Source organism: Cervus elaphus, chromosome 5 (genome assembly GCF_910594005.1).
Source record: "Cervus elaphus chromosome 5, mCerEla1.1, whole genome shotgun sequence".
NCBI classification, from domain to species: Eukaryota; Metazoa; Chordata; class Mammalia; order Artiodactyla; family Cervidae; genus Cervus; species Cervus elaphus.
In genome coordinates this window covers 127,789,970-127,800,792 of record NC_057819.1, presented here as the reverse complement: position 1 = coordinate 127,800,792, position 10,823 = coordinate 127,789,970, and the positions used below count along the sequence as shown (strand labels likewise).

The 10,823-nt window shown below is 44.6% G+C and overlaps 1 non-coding gene across 1 annotated transcript; it reads right to left on the bottom strand.

The window, feature by feature from the left end:
• Positions 1–2,375: 2,375 nt before the first annotated feature.
• Positions 2,376–2,478, bottom strand: LOC122695812. Its single transcript, XR_006341563.1, has one exon. It is a non-coding gene; the product is annotated as a U6 spliceosomal RNA (small nuclear RNA).
• Between the last annotated feature and the right edge of the window lie 8,345 nt (positions 2,479–10,823).

Genomic DNA, 10,823 nt, shown 5'->3' with positions numbered 1-10,823 from the left:
AAATCTCCACCCTCTCCCAAATTAACGTGAGCATTTAAGCTTTAGGAAAATTAAATCTCCACAAGCATCATCATGAGTTCAGAGCAATATAAATACCAGGGCTGCCTACAGACCAGAAGGGAGTGTCATCTTCACTCGCTCTGAGATTTAGGAATGTCAGATGGGCAAAATCTTCTGCTTTATATAGCTGAGCTTATAGACATGCCGGCCTGAGATGAACCAGGCAAGCAGCTCCAAAGGTTTGAAGGATGTGTGGGCAGAGAAAAGTGGAGTGAAAGATGCTGTCAGAGGTCTTTCCTGATATTTTGAACCAAGAAAGTTCTGGCCCGGATTAGAGACTGAGAAAAGAGAGCCCACAGTCACAGGAGTAAATGAGGGGTTAGAAACTGGATGGAAATGGAAGATGAAAGAACTTGGATGGGCTTTCATTTAATATATTTTTTTTTTTGCTTTCATTTAATATTTAAAAAAACTTCATTTATTTGGCTGCGCTCGGTCTTAATTGTGGCACTCGGGATCTTCATTGCATCATGCAGGATCTTTAGTTGCAGCATGTGGGGTCTATTTCCCTGATTAGGGATCGAACCTGGGCCCCCTGCACTGAGAACATGAAGTCTCAGCTACTGGACCACCAGGGAAGTCCCTCAGTTAGTCTCAAAGGGACAAAGGCTAATGAATGTTTCAAGTACATGGAAGATGATCACCACTACTTTCCTTAATGACTGAATGCCGGATAAATTCCAGCTTGGTGAATTCAGATTAGATCCAAGTGAAAACATTCTGACGTAAACTTAAGTACGGGAATGGGTTACCGAGGTCCCAAAACCTTTCAGTTTGGTGATTCAGCACCCTTTTGATTGACAGAAGATTGGTGGCAAGTGGGTGACCTCTCTCGGCTCCATATTTATGCACGGTTACCCTGTTAACGGTAGGGTAACAAATAGCCCTGTTTATCTACTAAACAGGTGCGTCTCGGGACTTGAGCAGGTTTAAATTTCCCCAGTGGATCCTGGATAAATATAAGATACGTGTACTTTACAGAATAGAAACTGGTCTCCAGGAGGCCAGCGGGGAGAATTCAGGAAGGGACCCTTGGCTTCTGATCATTGTCTCTGCTAACCTGTCCCCCGGCCCCTCCAGCAGCTGAAGGCAAAACTATGTGACCCGGAGTATCCCTGTCCGGGAGGAGAGCAGAGGCCCTAAACCCTCAGGGAATGTCGGCAATGCGGGCTTGGCACACAGGGAATGTGGGGAATGAGTCCACAGTCCAGAGTTCAGATCTCACAGTTTGGCTTTGCCCTGCCCTTACAGCGTCTGCCTCACATGAGGGGCTCTGCTTGGGGAGCTGTGAATCCTGCTTCTGAATCATATTGCTTTTCTGAGCCCGTGGGTCTTATTATAGCTAAGAAGACTTCACCCAGTCTGGCTCAGGCTGCAGAGAACTAAATATGCTTTCAAAATACTCCCTCACTTGGGGTCCAACACGAACACACAGGCAGCTGTCTTTACTACATCAGTGTCTTCTGCCCTTCAAAACTCATTTCCCTCTGAAGTTGATTTTTTTAAGAAATGGAAGTATAGTTGATCTACGATGGTCTGTTAGTTTCAGGTGTAGAACAAAATGATTCATTTATATATATATATATGTATATATATTCTTTTTTGGATTCTTGTAATATCTTATTACAAGATATTGAGTACAGTTCCTTGTGCTATACAGTAGGTCCCTGTTAGTTACCTTTTTGTTTTTGGCATGTGAGATCATAGTTCCCTGACTAGGGATCGAACCTACTTCTCATTAGAAGTGTGGAGTCTTAAGCACTGGTCTGCCAGGGAAGTCCTATTTTATTTTAAGTAGTAGGTATCTGTTAATTCCAAACTCCTAATTTATCTCTTTCCCCTTTGGCAACCATAACTTTGATTTCTAAGTCTGTGAGTCTATTTCAAACAAATTTTTTCAATATTGAAAATCTCTGGGAAGATTCTCAGGAAACTAGCATTTTAGTTGCCTCACGGAGGGGAACTGTGAGATGAGGGATGGGAGGAAGACCCATTTTTCATCCTTCTTTGTTTCTTCTGAATTATTCATGTGCATGAATAGGTATATTCCAAAATAAATATGATAATTTTTTTAACATAAGGTTTATAAAACTGTGTGGAATTTCATTTAACTCCTTTTTTATTTTCTTTTAAAAAAATATTTATGTTTTATTGAAGGATAATTGCTTTACAATATTATGCTGGTTTCTGCCATACGTCAGCATGGATCAGCCATAGGTATACACACATCCCCTCCCTCTCACGTCCCACCCCTTCCCACTCCTCTAGGTTGTTCCAGAGCCCCGGGTTGAGTTTCCTGAGTCATACAGAAATTCAAAACTATGGAACACTTTACAAATCTGCGTGTCATCCTTGCGCAGGGGCCGTGCTAATATTCTTTGCATCGTTCCAATTTTATTATGTGTGCCGCCAAAGCACACCACTTAACTCCTTTTCTTCCAAATCAGAATTCTACCCTCGTCTTACTCAGCTCCCCTTTTCACAAGGACCACATCTGCCTTTGACTAAACACTCACCGTGGCCTAGGCGTTGGGGTCAGCATCTTCTGTTCGTGATCTCACTTTCTCATTTAACAAGCCAGGAAATTCCCTGGCGGTCCAGTGGTTGGGATTCCTTGCTCTCCCTGCCAAGGGCCCGGGTTCAGTCCCTGGTGGGGGAACTAAAATCCCACAAGCTGCATGGCATGACCAACCAAACAACAAACAAAAACGTAAGTCAGTGAGAAGGTTCTCTAGTCACCCAAATTCTACAGGTGAAGAAACTGAGGCTTTGAGAGAGAGGTCCCATAGCTGGTAAGTATCAGATCTGCTATTCAAACTTGGGTTTATTTGACTGGGCCCCAGTTAAGAATCTGCCTGGAATGTGGGAGACACTGGGTTCGATCCCTGGGTCAGGAAGATCCCATGGGGAAGGGAATGGCAACCCATTCCAGGATTCTTGCCTGGAGAATTCCATGGACAGAGGAGGCCGGTGGGCTACAGTCTATGGGGTCCCAAAGAGTCGGACACAACTGAGTGACTAACACTTTCACTTTTTTTGTTTGTTTGTCTGTGTTTTTAAAGAGGGCTATGTTGTTACTTTTAAAATCTTTGTGTATTTATTTATGGCTGCGCTGGGTCTTCTTTGCTGGCACAGGCTTTCTCTAGTTGCGGCAAGGGGGCTCCTCATGGTGGTGGCTGCTCCCGTTTCAGAGTACGGGCTCTAGATGCACGGGCTTCAGTAGTTGTGGCTCATTCACTTAGTTGCCCCTTGGCATATGGAATCTTCCCCAATCAGGGATCAAACTCACATCCCCTGCATGGGCAGCTGGATTCTTAGCCACTGGACCACCAGGGAAGCCCTGGGCCCCACTCGTTACCCTCACAGCCTGCTGCCTCCGTAGCTGAAAGAACACTGATGTGTCAGCTGCCAAACTTATTAGGAACTTTCTCACAAACTCCTTTGTCAAACAATCCCTTAAAAGCCACAAAAGTGATGAAACAGATTTAATGCACATTCTTCGGCCAAACGAAAGCTGGATTCTCAATTCGTGTGTCTTTGCATGTTGGGGGAACTGATTATTATGCAGAATGAATGACTCATGGGCTTATCAAAGTATGAAGCCTCTGATCCCCCCACAAGCAAATCCTGAGCCAGGACCCTCTCAGTGGGACACATCTCAGGCAGCATTCAAATGGAAAAGGGGACACTTCTGGTTTGAGTTTGAAGAAACCACCAGTACGTTTACCAGTGCTATATCTGGCTGAAGCTGAAAAGCTCCTGGGCTCAGAGCAAAGCTGTGAGAATCTTAAAGGCCCCGTGAAAGAAGAAGTCCCCGCATAACTGGTAGTTTCTATGGACACAGAAGAAAAGACGGGATTGCAATGAAAAATAGCTAAGCAGCCAGCAATTCGAGATGAGGCCACAGAAGGCCAGGTGAACCAACAGCTGATAATACATCACACACTCTCATGAAGCCCCTATAAACCAAAGATAGCGAAGAAGTTTTACAAAGAGCCATCAATTATTCCAAGTTTTTGTGTTGTAATCAAGACAAGGATCTGGTCATCACCCTTAAATAAACTTGCCTTCCTTCATGTAGCTTACACCGTTAGGGAGAGGATTTATAAAATACTTTATATACTTTTGCAGCATAAAAGCATCTTCACAGGGAATTCCCCAGTGGTCCAGTGGTTAAGACTGTGCTTCCATTGCAGATATTCAATCCTTTGGTCGGGAACTAAGATTCCAAAAGTCAGATTCTGCAAGCCACGCATCTTCACATGCATTATCTTATCTAATCCAGGATCTTCATGTACACCATCTCATTTGATCAAGCGTGGGTCCTTGTCCATCTCCAGGCCAAGTACCTCTCTCTCCACCCCCACCCCCCAAGCAACCACCTTTGGTGGGCTGCCTTTGAATAACAGACCCTGGGAAACAGCAGCAAGGAAGGTTCTTGGTCTAAAGATTCTGTCCAAGGTCAAGTGTTTTGGGACATATGTTGTTTAGTCACTAAGTTGTGTCCAACTCTTTTGCAACCCCATAGACTGTAGCCCACCAGGCTCCTCTGTCCATGGGATTTCCCAGGCAAGAATACTGGAGTGGGTTGCCATTTCCTTTTCCAGGGGATCGTCCCAAACCAGGGATCAAACCCTAGTCTCCTGAGGCTCCTGCATTGGCAGGCAGATTCTTTACCACTGAGCCACCAGGGAAGCCTTTGGGACATATATTTGATTTTAAATAATGAGGATCACAATGATTCGGTGTTAGCACCAATACAACATTTAAGGGAGATTCTCCCACCTTCCTTCTCAAAGTTTGTATTCATGATGCTCTTGAAATTAATCATTTGCAAGTGGGAGCAACCCCTGGAGTGAGCCATGTGGCCGCGAAGCACAGGGGATAAAGACAGCCTGAGCCCTGGGAAACTCTCCTTTCTCAGTGCTCACCCATCTCTGCCTGCCAGATCCTAGCATGATGCCACCTCCAGGTTATGCCCGACTGATTGCCACCTTTCCAGTGCTGTGACCTCGGGAGTCTGACTCCCAAGTAATAACTAAGACTTCTAGACAAAATCAGAGCTAGCAATGTTCTGTGGCTGAAGGAGTCTTTCCATGAGAAACGGAAACTTCTCTTAGAGGAGTGTTTTTGTTTCTTTGTTTTTTTTTTTACTTATATTTATTTTTGGCTGCACTGGGTCTTCATGGCTGAGCTCAGACTTTCTTTAGAGTGGGGGCTGCTCTCTAGCTGCGGTGAATGAATGGGTTTCTCATCGCAGTGGCCTCTTATTGCCAGGCACAAGCCCTAGAGTTTGGGCTCAGTAGTTTGTGGCGCAAGGGCTTAGTTGTCCTGCAGCATGTGGGATCTTCCCAGACCAGAGATCAAACTCGTGTCCCCAGCATTGGCAGGCAGATTCTTAATCACTGGACCACCAGGGAAGTCCTAGAGCAGTGTTTTAAACTTAAATTTTTTTTTTTACAAAAAATTTCCCCCAAGAGGGAAAAAGTAAACTGAATTTCTCCTTCGTGAAGGAAATTAAATACTAAGAAATAAGATTGTGTTGGGTAGAGTTGAGTTCTGGAAGACCACAAACTCTTACAAAATCTTGTTTTTTTCATCTTCCAAGAACTGATTTTTTTCCCCCTTTAGGAGCAATATTTCTTTCAGTGAGAATTCATTTGTTAGGGGAAATTCAAATGTTTATCTTTTAGGAACATAATTTCTCCCCCAGACAACCTCTTAAACATCATTCTTGAGAATTATGAGGTCTATCAAGCAATTGATATTACAACGCTGAATAGAAAAATAGAAAACTGTGTGTTTTTTCTTATTGAGTTTTTTTCTCCTCTTTTTTCCCCCAAATCAGGTAAATGTGGTCTTTATCACTTTTTCAGCTTCTAAATCTTCGACTACACATGAATAACTTGAGCCAAATTGTTCTGCAACTATGGAATAGCCTGGATTCGCCTAGCTGTTTATCAAGGATAAAGAAAACAAAGACAGCTACATACTGTACCTTGAAGTTAAGCCAGGATTTTCCCTTCCAGTCTAGAAGCTGAAAGGGCACGTTTGAATAGACTGGGATCCGGAGGGTGCAGGGTGCAGGCCCCAGGAATCTGTGCCCACACCACGTGTCCCCTCCACTCATAAACTGGGCTTAAGCACTCAGACTGTGCGCAGGGTGTGTTGAATGACAAGCTCAGGACTTATTTTCAGTCCTCGACCCACAGCCCATTTATTACGTGATCCTAAGCAAAACCACTTGGTCCGGTTGTCCTACTTTTCGCCCTCTAGGCTATGGATATGATAAGATGTTAATCACCTCTGTAGGCAGTTTCACAGGGATGTCCTAGGTCATCAGTAAAAAAACGCTCTGTTGTTGTTCCATGGCTAAGTTGTGTCCGACCCTTTGTGACCCCCTGGACTGCAGCACGCCAAGCTGCCCTGTCCTTCACTATCTCCCAGGAGTTTGCTCAAATTCATGTCCGTTGAGTCAGTGATGCTTTCTAACCATCTTATCCTCTGACGCGCTCTCCTTTTGTCTTCAATGTTTCCCAGCAGCAGGATCTTTTCCAATGAATCGGCGCTTCACATCAGGTGCCCAAAGTATTAGAGCTTCAGCTTCAGCATCAGTCCTTCCAATGAATATTCAGGGTTGATTTCCTTTAGGGATGGACTGGTTTGATCTCCTTGCTCTCCAAGGGATTCTCAAGAGTCTTCTCCAGCACCACAATTCAAAAACTTCAATTCTTTAGCACTCAGCCTTCTTTATGGTCCAACTCTCACCCAAAGGAAAGGTGGCAAGTGAATTCAAGGGTTTATTATGAGAACAGCAAACAGACCTGAACTTCAGTCCAATAAAGACATTCAGGCAATACTAAAGTTCGTTTGGGTCTGAACAGCGCGGTCACCACACCCATGATAAAATCAAAACAAAACCAAGGCAACAACCTGCGTTCGTTGGTGGTTGCACCTTCGATGACCTGCTCAGGCTGTCTTCTCCTGAGCCCCGGAGTGCCTCCCCAGGGACACCTGCTTTCTGAGTTGCCAACGATGGTGCAGTCCTTACTGCGCCAGCGGGCCCCTGAGGCTGACCCTCTCAGATGGGCAATGAGGCAGTGATAACTGAGGGGTGTGACACCACTAATCTGACAAAGGATTGTCCAGAGCTCAGCAGAGACACCTGAAGGGGTAGTCCCAGGTGTTGCCCTCAGGCAAATCCACCCTGCTCCTTCTTTTTTTATTTTTAATGTTTTATTTAGTGATTTATTCTGGCTGAACTGGGTCTTAGTGGTGGTACGTGGTATGAGGCTTCTTAGTTGTGGCATGCAGAGTCTCAGTTGTGGCATGTAGGATCTAGTCCTCTGACCAGGGATTGAACTGCACTGGGAGTGAGGAGTCTTAACTACTGGGCCACCAGGGAGGTCCCTGTCCTGATCTTTCTCTAAGGCTGGTGGGTCTTGCGAGTCCCATAACTAATTTGCTTCCATCTACACATCCTGACCCTGGAAGTGGGACAAGCTCCCTGGGGAGAAATGTCCATTACTATGAGTGGATGAGCCTCGGTCCTAAGCGGCTGACAGGTGGTTTGAGCCTGAGCTGAAGGGCTGGGAAAGACCTCAGTGGCACTTGATCCCTAAATGACTAATTTTTTGGAAAAAAAGGATATTCTACTTTCGGACATTGACAGCACCTCCAGACACTAACCAGTCACCTCATCAGTTTCTGCCCCTGATCCGAAAGGACCATAAATGAGGCGGTGCAGGTGGATGGATCCAAACCCATCTCTCCTCTTAGAAAATGAAGTGGCATAAACCTCGTTCGGGAAGGACCTTACAGAGGAATCTGAAACTGGTAATAGTTTTTCCTCTGGAGGCATTTTTTTTTAAACATTTATTTTTATTTATTTGGCTGCATAGAGTCTTAGTTGTGGCATGTGGGATCTAGTTCCCCGACCAGGGATCAAACCCAGCCCCCCTGTATCAGGAGCGCAGAGTCTTAGCCACTGTACCACCAGGGAATTCCCTGGAGGCATTTTCTGTCATTCTCAGGCCAACCGCTCACTTCTGGGGTCACCTGGAAGTGATCAGATCCTAGGGTCAGGCAGGTATCAGTTGTATTAAGACCCTCAAGACTGATATCATACCCTGGTGGTCCAGTGACTAAGACTCTGTGTTCCCAATGCAGGGGGCCTGGGTTTGATCCCTGGTCAGGGAACTAGATCCCACATGCTGCAACTAAGACCCAGGGCAGTCAAATAAATATTTTTTTTAACATATGCTTTTTTAAAAGACTGATATCGTTTAAGCCAAACTGACCATTTGGTTCAACGTATTTATTCACTACAGGAGGCTGTATATCGAAGCATTTAAGAGCCTGGTTTCTGTACCACATGACCCAGCCATCTCACTCCTAGGTGTCTATCTACCAACGAAATACACACCCACACAAAGACACACATCCACACAAAAACACACACCCACACGTGTTCATAGCAGCACTATTCACAACAGACAAAGATTGGAAACAGCTCCAACGGCCACCAGCTGATGAATGGGTAAACAAAATGTGGTCTATCCACATGCTAAAGAATTACTGAATAACGAAAAGGAATGGAGTGCTGGTATACATCACACCATGGATGAACCTCGAAAACACTGCGCTGAGTGAAATAAGCCAGTCACAAAAGATCGCGGGCTGGGACTACCCTGGTGGCCCAGTGATTAAGAATCCACCTGCCAAACAAACAAACAAAAAAAGAAAAAAAAGAAGAATCCACCTGCCAGGGGACACGGGTTCACCCCTTGGTCTGGAAAGATTCCACATGTTGGGGAGCAACTAAGTGCCTGGCCACAACTACCGAAGCCTGCAAGCCCTAAAGCCTGTGCTTCAGAGAGTAGGGGCTACCAGAGAGTAGCCTCTGGTGACCGCAACAAGAGAAAATCTGCGCACAGCAATGACGACCTAGTGGAACCTAAAATAAACTAAATAAAAATTTAAAAAGGTCCCAGGCTGTATAATTCCAGTTACATGAAATGTCCAGAATAAACAAAGCCATAAAGACAGGAAGTAGACTAAGTTTACTGAGACTGGGGGAGGAGGTTGGGGACAAATGGAACTGAGTGTTAGGGGTGATGGGGTGTCTTTTTGGGGTGCTGAAAATGTTCTCTAATTGGTGTGGTGATGCGGCACAACTCTGTGAACATACTAAAAGCCATTGGATGACACCCTTTGAATGAGTGAATTGTGTATGACACATGAATTTTATCTCAATAAAACTGTTTGAAAAAAAAAAAAGAACTTGGCCTCTAGAGCCAGACTGCCTGGCTTGAATCCTTCTTGATCATTTATTAGGTCGTGATCTGGTGGTAAGCTACTTGGACCCTCTGGGCCTCAGTTTTCTGAGCTCTGAAATGGGAATGATAGTATTTCTATCCTCATAGGGTTATTATGAGTTATGTGGAGCAGACAGTGCATAGTACACAGTAAATCCTACACAAGGGTTAACAATATTAACCTTGGGTTAACCTAAGGGTTAACTATTATGATATTATTATCAGTCACATGTGTCTCCCAGGACATCCCCTAGCTGGTTATGAGACTCAAGATGCTGTTAGAGGATGCTTAGAAAGCATGAAGTCAGAAGCAGGTGCATATTCTTGTAGATACTTCATCAGACCTTGGAAAGCCCTTCATTCGCTTATTTGTCAAAGTCATGAATGTGTGCCAGGCACTGTTCTAAGTGCTGGGAAAGCAGAAGTGACCAAAATAGATTCAATTTCCTGTTCTGATGAGGCTTGTATCCTCATGGAGGAGACAGACCATGAACAAATAAACAAGAAAATATAGAAGATAGAGATCAGTACTCAAAAAAAATTTTTAAGGAACTTCTCTGATGGTCCAGTAGTTAAGACTGCATTTCCAACGCAGGGGGGTAGGGTTGGATCCCTGGTCCAGGAACTAAGATCTCACATGCCTCAAAGTATGGCCAATAAGTAAAAATAAATAAATCATTTTAAAACTTTTTTTTTTTTTAAATTGAAAAACTAGTGGGATCTTGACTAGAGGCATGTTAGATTGGGAGTCAGAATCATCCACCCAAGCTGCTCCCAGATTCCTGACTCATATTAATAGAAACTGCCTGAAATAATAGATGCTTACTATTTCTGAAATAACAAGTTTAGGGGAATTCCCTGGTGCTCCAGTGGTTCGGACTTTGTGCTCTCACTGCCGAGGGCCTGGGTTCAGTCCTTGGTCAGGGAACTAAAATCCCACAAGCTATGCAGCAGCGTGACAAAAATAAAAAACCCACCAAACTTGAGGGCAATTTGTTACACAGCAATAGCTAGCTAATACATCACAGTGAGGACTTGAAATTTTAGTCTTAAGTATGATGGGAAGCCGTGCAAGGATTTCAAGCAGGAAAGTGACGTGATGAGTGTTATGCTATGAGAAGATCCCTCGGGCCACTGTGCAGATTGGATTGGTGGGGTGAGTGGTTGCTGAAGAAAACAGGGTCCTAAATAGGAGTTGTTGTAGCAGTACAGCAGGTGTTGATAGTGGCCTGGACCAGAGTGGTGTGGTTGGAATGAGAGAAGTGGACGAATTTAGGGTGGTAGTTTGGTGTTAGAACCCATAGAGTTTGCTGATAGTCAAATACAGAAAGTGAGGAAAGGGAAGGGATGAGAGACAACAGGTTTTAGCTGGAGCAGCTGGGTATTGCTCGTGCCACTTACTGTACAACGGGGACGTGGAAGAAAGGAGTGGGTAAAGGAAAGAGT